Genomic DNA, 22,554 nt, shown 5'->3' with positions numbered 1-22,554 from the left:
CTAAGCATCTTTTCAATTGACCACAGCAACATCGAGGTCATTTTGTGCCACCAGATCAAAGCAACATCTTCCGTCAAGAATGGGGGGATTAAGAACCAAGAAATTAAGACACCAGAACGTTGGGTTGGGGTAGTGTAACTGGGGAACGTAGGCAAATATTAATGACAATATTGTGTTTACCAGCATTTTCCAATGAGTGGAGCTCTTTCTTAGCACCAAGAATGTACAAGGGGAGTCCAGACAGTACAAGAAAAAGCCATATTGAGGAGGGAGGGACAGCCCAGCAGAGGCTCGAATGAAGGAGGGATGCAAGCCAAGAAATTATCTAAGGAAAAAGCATTAAAGGCAGAGCGGGCAACAAGTGCAAAGGTCCTGAGGCAGGGCCATGTTTGGCTTCTCAGATACAGCAAGGAAGCTAATGCGGCTCAAGGAGAGGAGCAAAGAGAAGATGACAAGTGAATGTGGCTGAAGAGGTTGGCAGGGTCTGATCCTGTAGGGCCTTGTAGATCATGGCCAGGACTTAGAAGTTTTCTCTAGGTTGACAACAAGCCATTGGAAAATTTAAATTAGGAGAGTGATGTGGCCTGCTTTATGTTCTAAAAGGATCACTTCCCCCAGCCACTGTGTGGAGAGCAGATTACAGAGGGCAAGAAAGTCAGCGGAACAAGAACAGAAGTCGGCTGCAGCAGCCTGGGCAAGGGGTGAGGGGGTACCAAGGCAGGTGGTGCCAAATAAATAGATACACAGAGAAAGAGATGTCTACTGATAGCTACCGACACACACACATACATAGACATGTATGGACATGCACGTCTATCTCCACCACAACAACACACTTATAGTATGATCTAGTCTTTACAATGATTGAACAAAATTATTTTTCACATAAAAAATCAATATAGGCAAATACATCTATATGGAAAAAGAAAAAATAAAGAAACTTGCAGGAATAATACTCACAACTGAAGTTTAGAAGATACCAAACTCTTGATATCAAAATACACACTATCAGAGCTTTGGGTAAATTTTATGTGTGCTCCTAAAACATCCTGTGACCTCCTAAAATAGTTCTGTGTTCCAACTGCAAAAAATAATTAAAAAAATACCTCGTCAATTTATTTCACCCTGCCAATTGGATTGACTTCGGATAGAAGAGAATAAAGAAATACAGTATGAGCACATCCTTGCGTGAGTTACTGTAGCAGACAGCTGACTGTCCCCAGACTCGTTCTCTCCTCCTTCCTGGGCACACAGACCAGTAAGTTCCCCAGAGTCCTCTGCAGCTGGAGGTGGCCATGCAACGAAGTCTCCCCAGCAGAAGGAGAGCGGAAGTTATGAGCGTCATTACTGCCTCACCTGCTGAAGAGGAACCCGCTCCCGGCCTTCTGCCCTCGCTGCTTCATGGTGGCTGCAATGCAGATGGGGTGCAGTCCCAGCTCCCATCACGCAGCAGAGAAAACCCTCTAAGGCAGGGGTTCTCGATCAGAGGGAGTTTTGGACCCCAGGGGACATTTGGTAACGTCTGGAGACATTTTTGGTTACTAAAACTGGGGGAGGGCCTAACTACTAGTGTCTGGCGGGGTAGAGGCCAGAGAGGCTGCTAAACATCTTACAATGCACAGGACAGCCCCCCGCAACAAAGACTTTCCTGGCCCCAAGTGTCATTGATGCCGAAGTGGAACCACCTTGCCGTTAGGCCATGTTTCTCAAACTTCGTGCATAATAATTACCCAAGTATTGTCTTAAAACGTAAATTCTGCTTCAGAAAGTCTGGGATGGGATCTGAGATTCTGCTTTTCTAACAAGCTCCCTGGGGGATGGCAGAGCAACCAGATGGGAAGAACAGAACGTGGGTGTCTGAACGGTCTCCTGGAGCACAGCTGCCCCTGCAGGACTGGCTGGAGTGCTCATGCACGGCTGCTGTTCAAACACACACGCCTGCACTCACTGTGGTCAGCTTGGGTCTCTCGGAGTGGCTGGTCGCCACGCAGCCCTGACTGCTACAAACTGTGAATATCAACTTTCGTTGCGTAGTAGAAAAATCATTGTCTGTCTTACGGAAGCCACTGTGTTGGGGTCTCTTTGTTTTCACCCTAACTCGTAAAGTTACCATCTGCAAATATTGGATGGGTACATCTTTTTTGCTGTTTGGCGAGAGAACTAAAGAGCCCCAGAGGGGGTATTTTCCAGAAAGGGAGACAAAGCAAAGGGAAGAAATGGAATGAGACGGAGACCGCTCGAGCTATCTGAGGAGAGCGTACTGCTGCTGTAACAAATGACCATTCACCGATGGCTTAACTGTTCTGGATGCCAGAACTCTGACACGGGTCTCCACGGGCTAAAATCAAAGTGTCCACAGGCTGCATTCCTCTGGAGGCTCTAAGCAAGGATGGATTTCCTTCCCTGTTCCCTAGCTTCTAGAAGCTTCCTGAATTCCTTGGCTCATGACCCCTTCCTCTATCTTCGAAGCCAGCAACAGCAGGTTGAGCCCCTCTCATGCTGCCATCCCTCTGACTCTCGCTCCGTGCCTCCCTCTTCCACTTAAAAGGACCCCTGGGATCACACTGGGCCCATCCAGATAATCCAGGATTATCTCCCATCTCAAGGTTAGCTGTCTAGAAATCATAATTTCATGTGCAACCTTAATTCCCCTTTGCCACATAATCTAGCATATTCACAGTTTCCGGAAATTAGGACATGGTTATGGGGGGGGGCATTATTCTGCCTTCTATAGGTGAGAAAGTAGGTTAGTCAGGCAGCCAGAAGGTAAGAAGTTAATATGCCAACCTGGAAAAGAGACAGGGTGCAGAGGAAAAAGAAATGATAGGTCATTTGAGAGTAAAATGAAAGAATCTCCTGGTCACTCCCAAAGTTCGGGAGCCACAGCGCAATCCTAAGAAGCAAGTGTACCCCACCGCTCTGTACGTTTTTCAGTACAAAAGAATGACGCATCAGTGGTCCTGAGCTGGGTGAAAGAGTGATGCAGACAGAGGTTCTCCAGAATTCCAGGATCTTTATGCAGTCTCTCCTCACGATGTTTGATATCCATGGTGTATAATAGTTTCTGTAAATTAAACTTCTTAATCTAACTTTATGATAAGAATGCTTGTCCTGTATTTCAGGTACTCCCTGGAGGGCAATATTCCAGAAAACCAGTTACCTGGGGGAATTCACGAAAATGTGCATGGATTAATAACTAACAGACGTAGACAAAACAGATGCCAGCACCACATCATCATTCTATCCTTGCAAAAGCACCATGGAATTATTAGAGGCTGGTACTCCTATTTGAGAGATGAGAAAACAAAGGCTCAAAGGCTGAATATTTATCTATGTGCACAAGGCAAGGTAGACACAGAACTCAGACTCAAAGCCTTAATTCTGATTTCAGGTTCAGCTTTTTCTTTCAAAACACAACATAGCTCCAAACAGTCCAAATGCCCTGTGACAGAGGCGCTCAGGCAGTTAGGCTCAAATACTTCCTCAGCTCCAGCGACACCCAAACCTCCAGCCCCCTGCAGAAGGCTCAGCCAGGAGGCACCGGGAAGGGTGCCCCTGTACCTACAGTGAGTGACATATCGAACACGGGCCTCAGCGTAATGTTTTGATTGTTAAATGCCAACTACGTAATTTCGATAACACATTTAGAGAAACATAATCCACTCTTAGAGCATAATGGTCTATCGGGAGTAATCGAACTCTTCTAAAACTTTGGCAGCATCAGCAACAAAGGCCAGGAACCAAAAGCCATGTGTTACAGTGAAGATACCTGGCTTCTGCCAGCCTGCTGTGTGACCCTGGGACTCCTGCCCGCCCTTCCAGGTCGCATTTGCTTTCTGTGTAACACTGGGATAAGAAAGTCTCGACTTCACGAGGCTGCAGTGAGGAATAAAGGAGGTGATGTCCTGTGTGGTAGGCAGCTTGTGGGAGACTGTTAAGCCCACATGGTTGGTTTGAGTGGGTTTCTCTTTCTTGTACCCAAAATAGTCTTGCAAAAGTAGGACGTGAAAGAGCTGACAACAATTCTTAGCCAGAGTTCACAAGAAACATGAGTGTCATTTCTTTTCAGAAGCCTGGAGTTTTGCAAGAAAAGTTAGCACACAGCAGGCCCTCCTTCCATTCATTAATTCATTGATTCAGAATTAGTGATTAATAAACTACCATGACGGAGTGCCTGCTGGGTGCTAAGCACTGTCCTGGGCACCGGCAAGGAAAGAGATGGACAAGACCCCCACTCTCATGTAATCTGCCTTCTGGTGAGGAAGAAGTAACTAAGTAGCATGATTTTGGAAAGCAGTAAATGCTCTGAAGAAAATAAAACAGCGTCACAAGCTCAGACGTGGAAAAGGGTCTTTAAATTAGGTAACTGGGAGAGGTATTTTCCAGGAGCTGAAATTTGAGCTAACACCTGAAGGACAGATAAGGAGTCGAGGGTAGTTTAAGCATCTGGGGCCGAGCATTTCAGGAGAAGGGAACAGTGGGAATGAGCCTGGTCCCAGAATGGAAGCCACTGCCACAGTTTGCTGCTGGGTCGAGAACGCCTCAATTAGCCCATCCGGTTGGCAAGCAGTCCATCTGCATGCGGAGAATCACAAGCTCCTAGAAGGGAATGCCAGCAGTTATTATTCACTCCCGTGATGCTGAAAGACATCACCTACAGTGGGAAAGAGATTTGAAACAAATAAAAGGAAATGCCGCATGTTTGTGGCCAAACACCTGGGTCTGAATCCCAACTCCACATTTCGAGCAAGTTACTTGACCTCTCTGTGCCTCAGCTCCCTCGCCTGTAAAATCACAGCGCCTATCTCGCCAGGTCCTCTGAAGACTCAATGACTCCACTGCTTGGAGCAGAGCCTGGTGCGCGCACAGGAATACAATATGTGTCTATCACCACTGCTGTCACTACCACCACCACCATTATTCTTTCCCATCCACACTGTCATCTCCCTGTCCCATTGAGAATAACCATCACTTGTCCCTGACTGGACTTTTGCTTTGCAACAACAGGAGTGCATGTAAATTTACTGATTTACACTAATTCAACTATTAATCCACATCTTGGTACAGTCCTACCACCCATGAATTTGGGATAGAAAACAATCAGCACCCACCCCACTGTTTATGAATCTAAACAGTAACAGCTGTCTTACCATCTTCTCCGTAATGTGGAAAGTAAGGGAATTCTATACATGAAATACAACATTTTCGCCACGTTCATATAACCAATACTTTCAGACCACTCTCAAACACACCCTCAACTTAGCAGCAAAGAACTCTAATCAAAGGAGGAGGGAGGGGGGAGGGAGGAGGGAAGAGCCAGGGAGAAGATGAGAGGGAGGGAGGGAGGAGGGAGGAGGGAGGAGGGAAGAGCCAGGGACAGGAGAGGGAGGGAGGGAGGGAGGGAGGGGGAGGGAGGAGGGAAGAGCCAGGGACAAGATGAGAGGGAGGGAAGGAGGGAGGGAGAGGGAGGGAGGAGGGAAGAGCCAGGGACAGGATGAGAGGGAGGGAGGAGGGAAGAGCCAGGGACAAGATGAGAGGGAGGGAGGGAGGAGGGAGGGGGGAGGGAGGAGGGAAGAGCCAGGGACAAGATGAGAGGGAGGGAGGGAGGAGGGAGGAGGGAGGAGGGAGGAGGGAGGGGGAGGGAGGAGGGAAGAGCCAGGGACAAGATGAGAGGGAGAGAGGGAGGGAGGGGCGAGGGAGGAGGGAAGAGCCAGGGACAGGATGAGAGGGAGGGAGGGAGAGAGGGAGGGAGGGAGGGGAGGGAGGAGGGAAGAGCCAGGGACAGGATGAGAGAGAGGGAGGGAGGGGGGAGGGATGGAAAAAAGACATGCTAGCCAAGAGAAAGAGGTCACTTTCCATTTCCTCCTCTTTCTTTGATGCCCCTCCATAAAGTACTAAAACTTGGTTCTTACAAGTCCCTCGCAACTTTTGCTAAATATATTTCAAGTTCTTCTGTTTGGTTGGCTGGTTCTATAAATAGAATATTTTCTCTCATTATATTTGCAAAATGGTTGGGGTAGGCATATAGGAAAACTACAGATTTTGCATAGTAATTTCCTCATCAGTGCCCTTAATGAACCCTATTATTGTTTCTAATAGATTCATGGGGGGATTGGTTATCTTAGATTTTCCAAAAGAAATGAAATTACTGGCAAATGGTGATAATTCTACCTCCCCCTTTCTTATTCTTTTTTGTATCTAACTGCATCATCTATTAATTACTGAGCAATGGTAAATAATAGTGATGATAATGGGCATTCTAGTCTTGCTCTGGATTTAATGGGAATGTTTCTAGTATTACACCATTAAAGATGATGCTGGCTTTGGGGAAGATCCCATTTTATTAGGAGGTGTTCTAAAAATTAGAGATAGATGCTAATTTAATCACATGCCTTTTAGCATCCATCAAATAAATCACAGAATTTTTCTCATTTACCCATATTAAGAATAAGTCAAATTATTAGATTTCCTAAGATTGAACCATCCTTCCATTCCTGGAATAAACCCCACTGTGTCAGGACTTTTATTACTTTGTGAGGTAACCATTCACTTGTCCGTTTCTCCACTCTGCAGGCTCTTTCAGGTCACCGGCCATGACTGATTCATGTCTGCCCCAGCACAAAGTTGACAGTCAATACATGGTTAATGAATAAATAAATGAATGAATAACTAAAATAACAAGTGCATGGAACCTCCCAATATTAACCCTTTGTCCCTCTTTCCGGGTTAAAATACTCAGAGAGATCATACACCTGTCCCAAGTAGATCTTTATAGGTTTAATAAACATGTGGCTAGACTGGTCCCCACTTCTTCTAGCAACAGAACCCTTGAACACCTCATCTTCATGGGGAAACTATTCCCTATGGTCTCAGTGGGACTAGCCCTGGTTGCTTACTCCCCCCACCACTCCAGGCCAAAGGGGTGGCTACATCAGCCAGGCCCGATCAGGGTACTACACAACGACAGCTTTAGGAATGAGCACATGACCCAACCTGGACCACAGGCATCTCCAGGAATTTCTTGCAGAAGCCCTTAAGAAAAGTTTTTTCAAAATCACTTATCTACCCTAAGTTTCATGTAGCCTCATTATTAGTTATCTCAGTGATCAGACATCACAAATGTGAACTTACATTTATAAGTAAAGTACTTTGTTCAGTGTGCCCAGACATCTTTAGATCAGCAAAACTGTACTCATGAAAATATGGATCTACGCTTCTCCTTTGGAGGCAATCCATCATGGAATCTTCTTGGCCTTCGGGAACTCAGCTTTGCTTGAATGTGTGGTCATTTCATATGGGCCTTTGTGGTGGAGCCGTCTGTGTTTTAATGGAGAAGTTATTTTCTTCTCTATGGTTTACTACTGCTTTTGGTTGAGGGTATTTTTACGTGAATAGAGCTAGCTGCAAATTTTCAAGAGACCAAGAAAAGAGACTATAAAATTTAGAAAATTTTATATTTCTGGAATTTGCAATAGCATTTACAATTCAACACAATGCAGAGGAAAACAATACACTAGAGACTTCCGTAATGGGGTTTAACAATTCTGTAATTTGGGGGAAAGCATAAACCTCTCAATTTAAAAAAAATGTATTACTTCCAAAAGAATTAAATAAACATATAATGTTTGTCTCGGGTTGCTGCTTACCATCTTGCCTAAAATGTAGTGAGATAATCTATCTGAGAATGAGGCAAGGTAGAGACAAACCCGGCAAAGAATGGAAAGAGACAGAGACCTTGTCAAATCACTCAAGCCCCTGGATTCAGCTTTTCCTGAAGCCACTTACCCCACAGACTTCCTAATTACATAAGCCAATAAAGCATCTTTTTTTGTTTATAATAATTTAAGCTCAATTTCTATCATTCACAACCAAAAAAGTATTGCCTATTTGATGTGCTGCTTTGTTTCCCTGTAAATATGCTTTACACATTCTTAAATAAAGATTGAAAAAAAAAAAAGTAAAGGCAGGCAACCCTAACTAGTGAGTGTTAAGAAAAAAAAAAATCAACCGCTTGCTTTTAATGAATGGCAAGATGGGCTGAAAAGCTCCCTTAGTGAATTATAATTTCAGACTGAAATTCCCAAGACAGTTACAGAGGAGCTTGTCAAACCGCAGAGACCAATAGAATCAAGAGATTACTTGAAAGATCGTTGGTTCAATCAGTTTCAGAAATAGCATCCATTATGCAAACCCAAAACCTTTAAAACTTTCTAACGTACAACCCTGGCAATCTCTCATTCACCTAAAGTCTCAAGGCCCCTCTCCTGACTCAATTTAAAACTAAAAATGCCTGGTATGATTTACAAAAGTTAAAATAATTAAGTCATGTTATGATGGCTGGAGAACTCCAGGGAAAGTGGCCAAATAGCAACGTAGGAAGTTTGGCGGGGTCTGCCAGAACAGTCCTGCCTTCTCCAGTGCCTTCAGCTCTGCAGAAAAATGGAAGGCAAAGCATGCCCTCAGCATTCTAAATGCCTCAGTCTCTCTCCACTGCAAGCGGCCTCCTTCCTACAGTGGGCTCAAGAAAATATGAGAAGGAAAGCCCCAAGAGCCTGCCCCCTTCCATCCCCTGTCCCCTTAGTGGAGAAGGCTGGCTGCAGGTACCCCAGGAAATCAGACTCTTCTCCTCCTTCGGCTCATGTCACAGTAGACCCAATTCTGGAATCGGTTTGGATTATTCTCTGGAGAGCTACTTAAGATCTGCTTCAGGGTTTGAGATCCCTCATTCAGACATCATCTTGAAATGAAAGATGATTTGCTAATGAAAAATGCATTACAGCTTTCTCTGTAGGGCCTTCTGTACTGATAGGCAAGATAAAAGGAAGGAATTGAAGGAAAATGAAGGAGAAATGCAAAGGAAAAGGAAAATTAGGAGAGAGAGAGAGGAGAGAAGGAGAAGAAGAAATTTATCATGTCATACACTCTGCGTGGGGGCACTTTTTAAGGGCCACTTCATTTCACCCTCACATAATCACTCGCAAGTAAGTAACATTGAGCCCATTCTGCAGACAAAAAAATGGAGGCTTGGTGATATTAAGTAACTTGTCTAAGGTCACACAAGGAGGATGCAGTGGATTCTGACTCAGAGATACAAAAACTGGCTCCAAATAATGTTGCTCCTACAGTGCTCTCCTGCTTCCTCTGAAGGGTCTAACACAGACGTCTGCTCCAGAACCAAAGCATTTTAGTGGGCGAATGGGCCCTACGGAGACAATATAACCTCATCAGAAAAGAAACAGGGATTTAAAAAAAAAAAGATGTGGGGCTGGCCCCGTGGCCGAGTGGTTAAGTTCGCGCGCTCCGCTGCAGGCGGCCCAGTGTTTCGTTGGTTCGAATCCTGGGCGCGGACATGGCACTGCTCATCAGACCACGCTGAGGCAGCGTCCCACATGCCACAACTAGAAGGACCCACAACAAAGAATATACAACTATGTACCAGGGGGCTTTGGGGAGAAAAAGGAAAAAAATAAAATCTTTAAAAAAAAAAAAAGATGAAAAGAAAAGAAAAGGAGAGAAAGAAACAATTTAATATAAGTAACCCAACGCCCAACAGAACTAGGATGGGGCAAGGCAAAGCCAGAACTCAATTTTTCTAACTCTCAGGTCTTACTCAATCCACCTGACCAGAACCTATTATATAAGTATAGTTTATCAATATGGATCAAATAGGGGACTGCCTCGTTAATGAGTGAAAAGCTGAAAATTTTCTCAACTTCTGGAAAATGTTCATTGGGAACAAATGGGAAATTTATTGGGGAATTGTCTTTTTCTGCCTCGATGTTCCTCTTTCTACCCAGCTCCTTTTGCTGTTGTTGCAATGTATCTGGCAGGTATTTGCCCCACGCTCTTGCAACATCTGCAAAGGGGGAAAACTGTAACCTAAAATAGCACACAGAAGCCACAATTCTGACAACCACAAAGGGTACGGGTGTGCCAGTTACTTTCCAAAATGAGTTTAAGCCAGAGTCACAGACTGGTAGCCGGCTGGCTGTACCGAGCCCACAGGTGGGTTTTGTTTGTCCGCAGTGCTGGCTCACACTGCGCTCGGAAGAAATTTCCATCTGTTGCCAGCATTAAACACCAGATAATTTCACATCAAAAACTGGATTTCCAGTTTCTCTTACCAAGTGGAAGATCTGATAACCCTGATGCCACATTTGCACGTGGAAAACAGTAGCTGTCCCTTTAGACAGAGCTTGTGCATCCCAGTTTCTCCCCACCTGGTCTGTTTCACTCATTTATACAATCGCTGTGGGCCCAGAAGGCATGTGAGTTGGTGACCCTTGGTTTAAGAGGTTAAGCAGATGTAGACTGCAAAGCCAATCATTATTAGACTTTTCCTAAAAACACCCCCAATAACAGACTCTTCTCTCAGTATTAAGACAGCTGTGACAGAAGGTAAGGCATATGAGACCAAAAGGATTTGAGAAATGGAAAAACCCAGTAGTTGAGTCCATTTGGATTTTTGGTCTAGGATACTCACTTTTTGCTTAGAAAATACATTCACTTTTATTATTTCATTTATTCCTCTCAACAATCCTGCAAGGAAGGCATTATTCTCAGATAAACAAACTGAAAATGAGTGATGTTAAATCAGTTATCCAACCAAGATCATCTAACTAGTAAGTTGCAAAACCCAATTTTGTCCAGCTACAAACACCTTGCTTTTGAAATAATGAAAGAACACTCTGTAAGGCCATAAGGCCTGTTTCCACCTCAGGGCCTTTGTGCCTGCTGTTCCCTCTATTGGAAACCTCTCCACCTACATCTCCACATGGAAGATTCTTACTCTTTCACTTCATTTACATCCCCTCCCCAGAGAGGTTTCCCCTAACCATTTGACTTAAAATAATATCTGTGCATGCACACACACACACCCCAATTACTCTCTAGACTCCTGCTTCTCAAAGTGAGGTTCAGGGATCAGCAGCATCCGCATCAACTGGGAAGTTAGAAATGCAGAGTCTGAGGCCCCTCCCCAGACCTGCTGAATCAGAATCTGCATGTTAACAACACCCCAGGTGATCCATGTGCATTTCAAGTTTAAAAAGCACTGCTCTACAGGAGCCCTGTCCACTGGAAATGCAATGGGAGTCACAAGTGTCATTTTAAGTTTTCTACAGCCACATTAAAAAGGTTAAAAGAACGACTCGTTTGTTTGCTGTCTCCCCTACCACCCTACTAAAAGATGCCATTTCCACAAGAACAGGTCCTCCCTCTGTCTTGTTCTCCACTTTATCCCCAGTACCTAAAACACTACTGGGCACATGGTAAACGTTATTAAGTGTTTGTTGAATGAAAGAAGGAAAAGACATTCCAGTACTTTCTGTGCGGCAGCGTGGCACAGGGAAAGAAACCAGCACTCTGAAATTGGACAGATGTGGTCAACTCAACCACTGACCAGCTGAGCAACCTTCAGCCAGTGGTTCACCCTCCGGGAGCCACCTGGAGTGTAAACCAGGAGTATTGCTGTTTAACTCACAGCCTCATCATGACACCCCGATGTGATAACATGTCTGTGAAGCACCAACCACCACAATCACAGGCATTCAATCAATGCCAGCGCCTTTCCATTGTCCTCTTTCATTCTCTCCAAATACCACATGCGAATAATGGTGCTGACCACTTTCCTCTGTGTGGCATGAGCATGACTGAAGCTGTTTTCCTGAGTTATTTTCCCCCAGCCAGTGGGACCTGCCTAGTAACTGCTACCACTGCAGACAACTGGAAACCGTGGAGGGTCCCTTCTCAGCACCCTGGATCTGAGTGGCTCCCAGAGCAAAGTGGTCACGGTTACTGTTCAGTCTGTAAACCACGAGGGAGGCCACAGCTCGAGTCGTCTCTGTCACTTTGATGAGTTCTGCTGTGGCAGCCAGTTGGCCTGCCACAAGGTCCCATCCCTTAGGAGAGTTCAAGGCCTCTGCCCAGCCAGAGTGTATCGGCTCATACTGAAAGGTGTGTTCTGGCTTTACCCTTTTATTTGGGGGGTGGACAGAGGAAGGAGTGGAGGGTTTAATCTACTCCCACTTATTAATCACTGGCCTCTGTCCATCCACCAAGTGAGGCTTGCTTCTCCATAGCTTTAACACACACATCCTAATCCATCAGTCCATACTGCCCTGAAAATCCAATGCACATGTTCTCATCTCAGATGTGTCTTTGACTCACGTTAGATCAACAGCACAGAAGAAAGCAAAACCCAGATTTAGATACAGCCTGAGGGACACCAGAAATAAAACTGCTAGGGCTGCCTAGTTGGATATGAGGAAACCCCAAGCCAGCTGTGCCGAGAGCAGCCCCAATTTCTTCTCGCTCTCCCTCTTGCTGAAAACACAACCAGAACAGAAACACTAGCAGAATTAGTAGGCTATTGGGAAACACAGTGAAAAGAAAAACAAAAACAAAATAAATATATGGGGGGAAATCAAAGCCTTTAATTAACCTGTGGATCTCTAACCAGTTAAACAGTAGAGTAAGATTTCAGGCAGAATACATGGTATAACCATTTAAGTAGCGATGCCACCACTGAAAAGACGCAGTTGCATCAGGGAACCAAGAGGAAGGGTTTCTGTTACTGGTTTGAATCAATGCCACTGTTTCCTTTCCTACAATAGAGTGAGGTTGTCATCCCCTCTTCCTACATGGGAGAGAGAGGAGCCTGAAGAGGTGCAGCAAGTAAAATTCCCACAAATGTCCTCAAAGCACTGCTGTCCCTCATAAGGCTGGAGAGCGGTCCAAGGCCAGTGCCAGCCCACTCGGCTCCTGCAGGTCCAACGGGTTTCTGGGAGTCTTCTCAACAGCCAGGTTTGGGTGGCTAATGATTACCTCTATGTTAGACAGATTCTCCTCCCGCACTTCCAATCGGCACCACTGAACATAAGGGTCTCCCACAGGCAAGTCACTGGCATAGCAGATCGAGGACACAGAGACACCGCATGGTCCTCTGAAGTGAGGATCAAGAGGATCCAGTTCTGTCCACACCTCTCCAGTGGAACAGTTCTACAGGTGGCTACCAAATACTGACACCCAATACCACAAGGCCCAAATACCACAAGTGATGGCTGAGAGTACCACCGAGCTGGAATGACATCTTCAGTAGCCATGTCATGACAGCGAGGCCGGTTCATACCTTCCTTTCCAAGCCACAGTGTAAAAACAACATGAGAAAATCTGGCATCTTCTATCCTTTCATTCAGAAAATTCTCCAGACCCTACGATGGGACTTCCTGACACACACTCCACCACGCACACGTCATCAACGTTATTTTAAGTCACCTGAATCAAACACCCCCATCTCTATTTCCAGCTGCCACAAAGCAACACAACACATGTTGGAAAGGTCTGATCCTCAGGCCTTCCTCTCCCCCAAAGGGCATCTGACACTTCTCACAAGATACACAGCTTTAAAATTAGAACTGGAAAAGACCACAGTGACCCTCATAGGGCTGAAACTGCCCCACAGCAGAAATCAGAACATTCCTACAACCAACAATTAAACAACCGAAACCTTCCCAAACATCCCCTTCTTTCTCTGGTTTGCTGTTGCTGCATTAATCATCCTGACACCTTTTTAATTATAATCGCAAACTCGAAGCCATGACTTGCAATGTTATAAATACTGATTTTCCAGTTCAAGCAGGCATTGACTGGTTTCTGTTTTGATAGGAAGCGGCTGTTTGAAGCCTCCTAAAATGTTGCAATTAGTTCTCTCGGTTGAAACAGACAAGACATTAACAGACACATTTGCTGTTTCCATTTAACCTGCTGGAATGTTTATGCCTAAGTGTACTTTTCTCCAGCTTTGAAAGCATAAGGGGTATTTTCTAAAGCGGAAGAAATCAATCAATACATATTATATATTCATATATAATAGATATTATATAATACATACCTATAGTAATATATATTATTATATAATACACATTTACTATATATTTCTGAAGTTAGGTTATTTCTAAAACTTTCACAGGCTGTAATTTAAACTTAGAAAGCACATCTCTTCAACAGCAAGGCAACTTGTCAGGAAACAATCCTTATTTTACCTATTGGCCTTGTGAAGATGATAATACCACTTTAGCTGACAAAGCCTGTGTTTGTCTGACAATTCCAATTAATTACTGAGACGCAACAGAGATGGGACCAGCCATCCAGATGTTTTTCAGAAAGAGATAAAAAGGGGGGGGAGCAAAGGAGGTTTGCCTTTTGGGCATCTGCTCCAGTGTTTTTTAAATGTTATGGCGGGCAAGAAAGCCGGATCACTAAGTTATTTTACCTGCACTTAACTTTCTACTCTCCTCTCCTTTCCCTCACCGCTGGGAGACGGTGAAAGAGAAGGGAGATGAACATCTCACAAGACAGAAGCTCTAATCTGTTGCCAAGGAGGCGACGGTAAGAAAGGGCAGGGGTGCAGGATGTAAAAACTCTTAGGGCACCGACTGTCGTGCAGACCTTGATGCTCCTGATGCCAAAGCAACCCAGGGTTGCTGGAGATGGGGAACATTCTCAGTCTTTTCTAGCAAGCCAAAACTCGCCAGCATCATCTTTTTAACTGTTCCCTGTTCATTTTGCTCTAACCTGAAAATACTAAAGTCGGATTCCAGAGACGCAAATACGTTTGAGGGCGATTTTGAGAGATTCCAGAAGATCTCAAAGCCCTTCAGTCAATCTAGCTATCCTGCTTCATGCCTTAGCGTCCCCAACGCAGCAGCGCTGAGCCCCACGAGAGACTGGCCTGGGAAACACCCCCTGGGCACCTGGGCTGGGGATTTCCAGGTGTGGAGCTAGGCAGCTTCAGAAAGCAGCTCCCTGGGTGAGGAGCCTGAGGCAGGCAGGGCAGTGTGACACCAGCTCCCCTAGCCCTGAAATACAGTGATCCCTGGCCAGCCTCCAGCCCTCTCCACGCTCCCCCGAGCAGCCCCGCCAGGGTCCGCAGAGCCCTTGTGGGGCGAAGGGCTCTCGGGGAGGTGCCTGGATGTTGAAGGGCGTGAGAAGCCGCAGCTTTCCCTCTGGGTCTTCCCCACCCATCTATCGCCTGCGCCGAGCCCAGGGTCCTACCTGTACCACTCCAGCCCCTTTTCGTAGTTCCTGTCGAAGAAGCGTGGCTCTACGCCCACGGCCCGCACGTCCGGGTGGACTCGGATCGCCTCCAGCAGCTCGCGGGTGCCTCCTTTCTTGACCCCGATGATGAGCGCCTGTGGCAGCTTCTTCTCCTCATAGTTGGGGGTGCTGAGGGCGCTGCCCCTCTCGCTGCTCCTATTGACCGCTCTCTGGCCTGTGAGCTCCTCGTGGGTGGTGCGGGACTTCTGCGCTTCCCTCTCCAGCAGCGCACTCTGCGCCGTGATCATCTCGCCAGGGGCCACAGGGGTCCGGAGCCAGGTGTCCCGAGCGAACCCGCTGCCTCTCGCCAGACCCCAGCCGTCGGCCCCGGGGGCAGGGGGCTGCTTGGAGGACTCCGGAGGCTCCTCGCGGCTCGCGTTGTCTGGCGGCAGCGCGGAGGGCTGTGAGGGGGTGCCGAGGCGCATGGGGGGCGGCAGTAGAGAGGGTGGCGGCGGGCTCGGCAGGGGCTCGGCGGCAGTGCCGGCGGCTCCTGCAGCACCACGGGGAACTGCAGGGTGCCCGAGCCGCCCAGGAGGCTGTAGCACAGGTAGGTGACAGACAGGGTCAAGGCGCAGAGAAAAAGCAGCTTGCGCGCCAGGCGGCGGCGGCGGCGCGGCGAGAAGTTGAGGCAGAGGCGGAGGAGGTGCGGGCCACGGGGTCATCGCGGCTCCGGGCTCGCTGCGGCAGCGGCGGCGGCAGCCCCCGACGCAGCCCGGACATGGTTTCAGCCGCCGCCAGCGCCCCCGCCCGGCCGCCCCCCTCCCCCAGCCGCCCAGGCTGCATGAAGCGACGCCACTGCACCCCGGCCCTGGCCGTTGTCGCGCTGCGCCGGGGAAGAGCCCGGCTGCATGATCCCCCTCCCCACTCTTCCCACGGAGTCTGGGTGGCCCCCCACCACCCCCCTCAGCCTCCGGCAAGGGGACCAAGGGGGCCGCGCGGACCCGCCGGCTGCACCTGCTCCGTCTGCAGCGCCCCCGCTTCCCCGGCTCCGACGCGGCTCCTGCTTCAGTCTCTGCCCCCGCCGCCGCGCCCTGTTGCAGCCCCGAGTTCCCTCCCCGCTGCTAACTTTCTGCGGGAAGAGAAAGGCGTGGATGGGAGGCGGAGGGGCCCGGGCGCGCGGTCCGCACCGCCAAGGGAAGGGGGAGTGCGCCTCGAGCGCGCCTGCAGAGGGGGACGCGCAACAGAGGCGTGCGCTAGTCCTGGGGCACCCGGCAAAGCGGAGATCGTGCCCCCTCCCCCGCCCCGCACCACATTCATGCTGGAGAGGTTCCCCTCCCCTGGGAGCCTGGGACGCCAGTTTCTCCTTCCCTCTCCTGATACTTTCAGAGACTTAGAGCCCGATGCCTGCCACCAGTGCCGCCCAACAGGTAGCTGGCGGCCACAAGGTGGTGAGCTCTCGCTTCCCCTTTTCTCATGGGACTCCAGGCAAACTCGGTCCATCCGTGACCCGCCCTTCTCCCTTCCTGGACATCCTCCTGCCTTTGACCCAGGAGGAATTTCTTGTCCATACCAGGATTCCCATGCCAACTTCCATCTTTCCAGCCTCCCCATCTTAGCTTGAAGCTCCTGATTGGTGGAGCTTTGACACAAACCCACAAATTGCCTTGCCCTAGAGCTTCTGCCTCTGTCCCGCCACCGGTTGGTTGACTGTGCGTTCTGCTCCAAAAGGAGAGGCTGTCTCCTCCTGGACACCCTGAACCACAGATGCACATGCGCCCTGGATTTCCCTGGACCAAAATAGACTGAGACTATCATCGCTCTAAACACCTTATAAGCAGAGAGAAGTTGTGTTGCTGTGTCTGTGCATCGCTTCATTGAATTAAAAAGTATCTTCTTTGCAGAGAGATTTCCATCCCTCACGTCCCTCTCCTGGGGGGAATGGTAAACATCAGAAGGCTTTGGAACATTCAAAACTACACTTTGCTTCCTGTTTCCTTTTGCTCAGGGAGGTAGAGGAAACGCGAGGCTGGAATGGCAGGAACAGGCAGAGCTATCAACTGAGGCACTCCAGCGAACGCTGCTTCCTGGGGGCAGAGGCTGGCCCTGCACGCACCTGGTGCCAGTCTTTCCCAGAGGCTGGCTCCAGTGACTCCTGTTTACCCTGCTAGCCACAGCTGGGTGCCTGGAGGGTCTGCTTTCACCTAAAGGGCTGATATGCTTGGCATCTCCGGTTTTGTTTGATCACATAACAGGAACAACAGTTGAAAGAAAATGTATATAGTGTCTAAATATTAACTAGATACCTAGTGCCAAAGAGAGAAAAAAATGTTACTCCAATAACATGAACACAGACTTTTCCCTGAGTGAACAGAAGCGCACGGCTGCTCTCAGCTGGACGTAAGCTTCCTTCACTGCAGCTTCAGCTCAGATAAAGATTATTCCTTTAGAATATATTTTTTATGGTACACCGGAGACCTCTGAAATACAGAGTCTGGTGTCCTGTAAATCATTTCGTGGAACTAGGGATGCTTTTTCAAACACCACGCGACTGCACTCCTGTAATGTTAATGGGAAGGGGCCAACTGGAGCTGGGAGCAGCACAGCTTGCCCATCCCTCCTTCTGCTCCAAGCCCAGCTCTGGGTGGTTGCCCAGGAGGGCCCGGTTGCAGCAAATATTGTCACTGCCGTAGTCCATCTCCCTTTCAAAGCTAAGTCACCAGGATGCCCAGCACGTGGTCCAGGGGCCTCCCTACAGTCCCGGCCCGGCTCCCAGACTGCTCTATCCCTGCTCTCGGCAATCCAAATGAACTTGCTCTGTAGCTAGTTTTACTAAAGATGTGCTTTCAAATTTGGAAAGGTTTTGATGAAATGGTACTAACATTTAACCTAGACGTGGCAAACTGGTAACAAATTAAGAGCTGAATGTGGCCAGCACAGTGATATTAAGAAGTTGAAACTGGTTGCAATGTTGTAAAATTGAGGACTTTCCCAAAAAATTTGGCTATGAGGTTTCTGCTGAAATAGTAGATCCAGCAACTTTGGGCCCCTCAGCCAGAACCGAGAGGCCCCCCTGACATGCAGCATGTGCCCTGTTCATCACGGTGCCCCCCCAGAGTGCCCTCATACATTTATGTCACTTGCCTGGATGCTGCTAATGAGGACACTTCCCAGTGTCCCTTCTCCCTCTTGTCCACAGATAGTCCTACTTAAATAAGAGACTCTTGAAAGAACGGAACCCCGTTGGTGAAATGTTAGGCCCCACAACTGATGGGTAAGAGGTGATTTTTGGGGGAGAGGAGCTTTGTAGATTTCTCACTTGGGCACTTACCTGTTTTGTTCTCCATCCAGGTTTTTTCTGGGAGCAAGTTCTTGAGAAACCTATAATGAAAAGTAGGAGCTATCTACATAGGGAGAACTCAGACTTCGTTCAGCAATTCCCTGGGGGTCTGGAGACTGGATAGAATACTTTTTTCTTTTTCCATTGCCAACACCCATGCCCATTCAGGCCTATGTGAGTTTTTACAATGCTGCTCCAACTGGTCTCCAGGCCTCCAGCGTGCCTCATTTCTCTTCATCGTAGAGGACAATAGCAGATCAATGTTTCTGAGGCATGGCTCCACCAGTGCCCTCTCTGATGCAGAAACCTTCCTCTCACTGCCTACCTGATAGACTCCAACTCTCTGCCTTAGCACTCAACGGCCCCTCCGCCTTTCATGTATCCCACAGTCCTGCCAAACCAAACAGTACCCACTACCCAAAAACACACATTGCATTCTTCTCTTTCACCTCTGACTGATCAGATGATGGAGTTAAAACAAAGCCATCATTTGCTAGTTAAGTGACTTTCAGACAGGTCATTTCACCTCTCTGACCCTCAGTTTCTGCATATGTAAGTGACGAATAGTAAGACTCACCTCATATTGTTTTTATAAAGAATTAAATTGACTTAGCATATGCAAAAACACCTGGCTCCCTGCCTGACATGCTGCAGCCACCAATAATTATTCGGACCTAAATATTGGCTCATGCCATGCCCTGCTTCTTTTCCTATTAAAACCTTATCCTTGAAAAATAGGCGTGCACCCTTTCTTCAAAACCAGCCCAAGGTGTAAACTGAAGTTCACTTTCCTAAGCCGCTCAGTGACATTTATAACGCCAAGTCTAATGCCTTAGATCGTTTTTTTTTAATAAGCAAAAGAAGCTAACTCTGGCTAACTTCAGTTTTCTTATTAAAGAAATTGACTAGAAGGATTTATGGTAACTCACATAACTGAAGGGAATTTTTGAGAAATCAACAAACAAAAAGCAAAAATAAGCTTTGGAAGGCACAATAGAGCACAGTGTATAGTTATTATTACTGCCGTTCACCAGATATTGTCGGCTCTTCTCTGGCCCACAGAAGGGATGTATCTTCTTGGCCCCTTAAAGTCAGATCTGACTCTGTGACCCTCTGGCAAATGAAACTTGAGCAAAAGTGAGGTTGTCTCACAGTGGGAGTGTTTTTTTCCTGCCTGGCAGTTGTGCAAGAAGTTGGATCGAGCCTCTTTTAGCTGCCATCTACTCAATCCTCCAGACTGAGGAACGATAATACAGAGCCAGCCCCTGATGACATGGAGCATGTTCGAGAAATAAACCTTGGGTACTTTTAGCTGAGACTTGGGAGTTTGTTGTGAATACAGCACAACATGGACTATCTGACTGATGAAAACATACATATTATCAATTTCCTCTGCTGTTGACCAAAATGACTTCAGTGAGCCAATGTTAGAATTCCTTTTCACAAAGGTGGATAAGTGACAAAATAGAAGTCTACACTGTCCTAGTAGTGTAGACAGATACCATGTCTTATATATAGCAAAGATATTTCCTCATTTTGTCCTTTACCTGTCAATAAAAAAGTATATCTATAGAAATCTGGAGGTAAAGCTCCAGACAAAACCAACATGGTGACAATGAGGAACACTACAGACTTGTAAAAGGAGCAACGGATGAGAAAATAATAATAATGGCTGGGAACTTATAGAACCTTGCATTGAAAGGGATCTCATATGGAACTTAGGAAATATTATAGCTGAAAGCACTACATGACAAAATCTGGTGGATGGAATTAAACAATACTTAGAAGAAACATATCTTCAATATACTTATCTAAAAAGAAAAATTAGAAACCAATGAGCTACTTGTTCAAGAAGCTAGACAAAGAGCAAGACAGTAAAGTGAGGAGGAAAGGAAATGATAAAGAGAAATGCCAGACCTTTGTTTCTATTTATTTGCTCTTTATTTATTGCTATGGACGGAATTCTGTCTCCCCACAGTTCATATAGTGGAAGCCCTGACCCCCCTTGTGACCATGTCCAGACACAAGGTCTTTAGGAAGTAATTATGGTGAAAATGAAGTCATAATAGTGGAACCTAAATCAGATAGGACTGTGGCCTCATCAGAAGTTGAAGAGATCTTTCTGTTTCTTCACACGCATACACACACCCCGCCATCTGAGGACTCAGTGAGAAGGGGACCTTATGCAAGCTGAGGAGAGAGCCCTCGCCAGAACCTGACCATGCTGGCATCCTGCTCTCAGGCTTCCAGCCCCCAGAATGGTGAGAAAATAAATTTCTGTTGTTTAAGTCACCCACGCTATGGCATTTTGTTATGGGAACCCAAGCTAAGACGCTTATCTTTCACAGTTTGGTCCTGGGTTCTGGTACCAATTCCAATGTGTGTGGGGTTGGGGGTCGGGGGAGTCCCCCACACCAACAAGCAATTCTTGGGACACCAGCTGGGTGTCCTACAATTCAACTCGATTCTGACACTATGTACCCAGAGACAGCATCACACCCCACAGGTTAAGGGTTCAGCCCCACAAGACTGCCCCCACTGCAGGTGCCAACAGCAAGTCTGGGTTGTCGCCTATGCTTCTGAGCAACTGGCTGTCAGTAGGAGGTTCCCAAGACTCTCTACTCCGGTTCGACGAATTTGCTAGGGCGGCTCACAGAACTCAGAGAAACCTCTTACTTACTAGATTACCTGTTTATTAGAAAAGGATATGACTCGGGAATAGCTCGATGGAACAGACGCATAGGGCAAGACATGGGGAAAGGGCACTGAGCTTCCACGCCCTCTCCAGGTAACCACTCTCCCAGAACAACCTCTCTCCCAGAACCTCCACATGGTCACCAACCGGGACGCTCTTGGAAATCTGTCCTTTTGGGTTTTTATGCATAAGCCGTTTATTTATTCTCTTACCCTCGGCTGCTGTTTTTCCTTCCCCATTTACAGCCCAAAGCCAATCAAAGAAGGACATGTGCAGTGTGATGCTGTTCCCGTACATTTTATAAGTGCATAACAATGTAAGAATTTGTTAACGGAGACATACACATGTATGTCTTGACTCTGCATAAAAATGTAATCTTTTGTTAATGGAGCCATGCACATGGATATTCTTGGAATCATAAAGAATGCAATTAATTTTAGGATATTGATACCTATGATGAGGGAGGGAGGAGAACGGGATGGAAATGTGAATTTTAGGTGTGACGGCAACATTTTGCTTCTTAAAAACACAGATATCGTTGTGGGCTGAATCATGTCCCTGAAAATTCATATGTTGAAGTCCTAACTCCAGGACCTCAAAATAGGGCTGTATTTGGAGAGAGGGCCTCTAAAGAGGTAATTAAGGTCAAGTGAGGTCACATGGGTAGGCTCCAATCCAATGTGACTGATAGTCACGTAAGAAGAGAAGATTAGAACTCAGACACACACAGAGGGAAGACCGTGTGAGGACACAGGGAGAAGCGGCCGGGGAGAGAGGCCTCAGAAGAGACTAAACCGGCCAACGCCTTGATCTTGAACTTCGGCCTCCAGAACCGTGAGAAAATAAATTTCTATTGTTTAAGCCACCCTACGTGTGGCATTTTGTCATGGCAGCCCCAGCAAATGAATGCAACATCGGAAGCAAATAGGGCAGAATTGAACGTCTGTTCTTTCTGGATATTGGGGCCGGAGATAGAGGTCATACTATGTACTCTTCTGCATATTTGAAATATTTCCATAATAGTTAAGAAAATAACAAGCACATCCCTAAAAAGAATAACCAGAGAGTAGAAATTTATGTGTGATTACCTTACAGGCCAAGGTGGGTTTCGTGTTGGGCAGGTGGTTCTCTTCCACAGGCTGTGTCAGTCACCCATGACTTCCCATCTCTTGGCTCCGCCATTCCTGATGCCTGAATCATTGTCTGCAACCAATCTGCACAAGGAGAAAGAAGGAACACGGAGAAGACACACCTGCTTTCAAAAGTTCCAACCTGGAAATGGCACACACCACTTCCACTCCCATTGCATTGGCTGAAACATAGTCACACGCCACACCTCACTGCAAGTTGCTGGGTGACTGCCTTCCTGGGCACCCAGGACAAGGATGTGGAGGACAAACAGCCAGTAGTCCCACCCACAATGTCATCAGGTTGACCCTGGTCTTCATGCTGCTGCTCAGTCCACAGCGTGTCTGCCAGGCCTATG

At 47.1% G+C, this 22,554-nt stretch overlaps 1 protein-coding gene, 1 long non-coding RNA gene and 1 pseudogene across 3 annotated transcripts in view; all 3 read right to left on the bottom strand.

Moving 5' to 3' along the window:
- Positions 1-15,181, bottom strand: part of LOC123276624 (olfactory receptor 2AE1-like) — a 78,525-nt gene extending 63,344 nt beyond the window's left edge. The window contains exon 1 of the mRNA XM_070484267.1: positions 15,055-15,181. The gene's annotated coding sequence lies outside the window, so the exon portion shown is untranslated. The remainder of the gene's footprint in view (positions 1-15,054) is intronic.
- LOC123276619 (heparan sulfate glucosamine 3-O-sulfotransferase 4-like) overlaps positions 1-16,038 on the bottom strand; it is a 29,084-nt pseudogene extending 13,046 nt beyond the window's left edge.
- A 133-nt stretch (positions 16,039-16,171) lies between these two features.
- LOC139040149 (uncharacterized) overlaps positions 16,172-22,554 on the bottom strand; it is a 62,940-nt gene continuing 56,557 nt past the window's right edge. Inside the window, exons 9-11 of one of the 2 annotated variants that reach the window (XR_011494109.1) lie at positions 22,157-22,282; positions 18,365-18,414; positions 16,172-17,339 (exon numbers count right to left, since the gene is read on the bottom strand). This is a non-coding gene — a long non-coding RNA (uncharacterized lncRNA). The other variant, XR_011494108.1, reaches the window with a different exon arrangement.

Source organism: Equus asinus, chromosome 14, assembly GCF_041296235.1.
Source record: "Equus asinus isolate D_3611 breed Donkey chromosome 14, EquAss-T2T_v2, whole genome shotgun sequence".
Taxonomy (NCBI): domain Eukaryota; kingdom Metazoa; phylum Chordata; class Mammalia; order Perissodactyla; family Equidae; genus Equus; species Equus asinus.
This window is presented reverse-complemented; position numbering and strand designations above follow the sequence as displayed.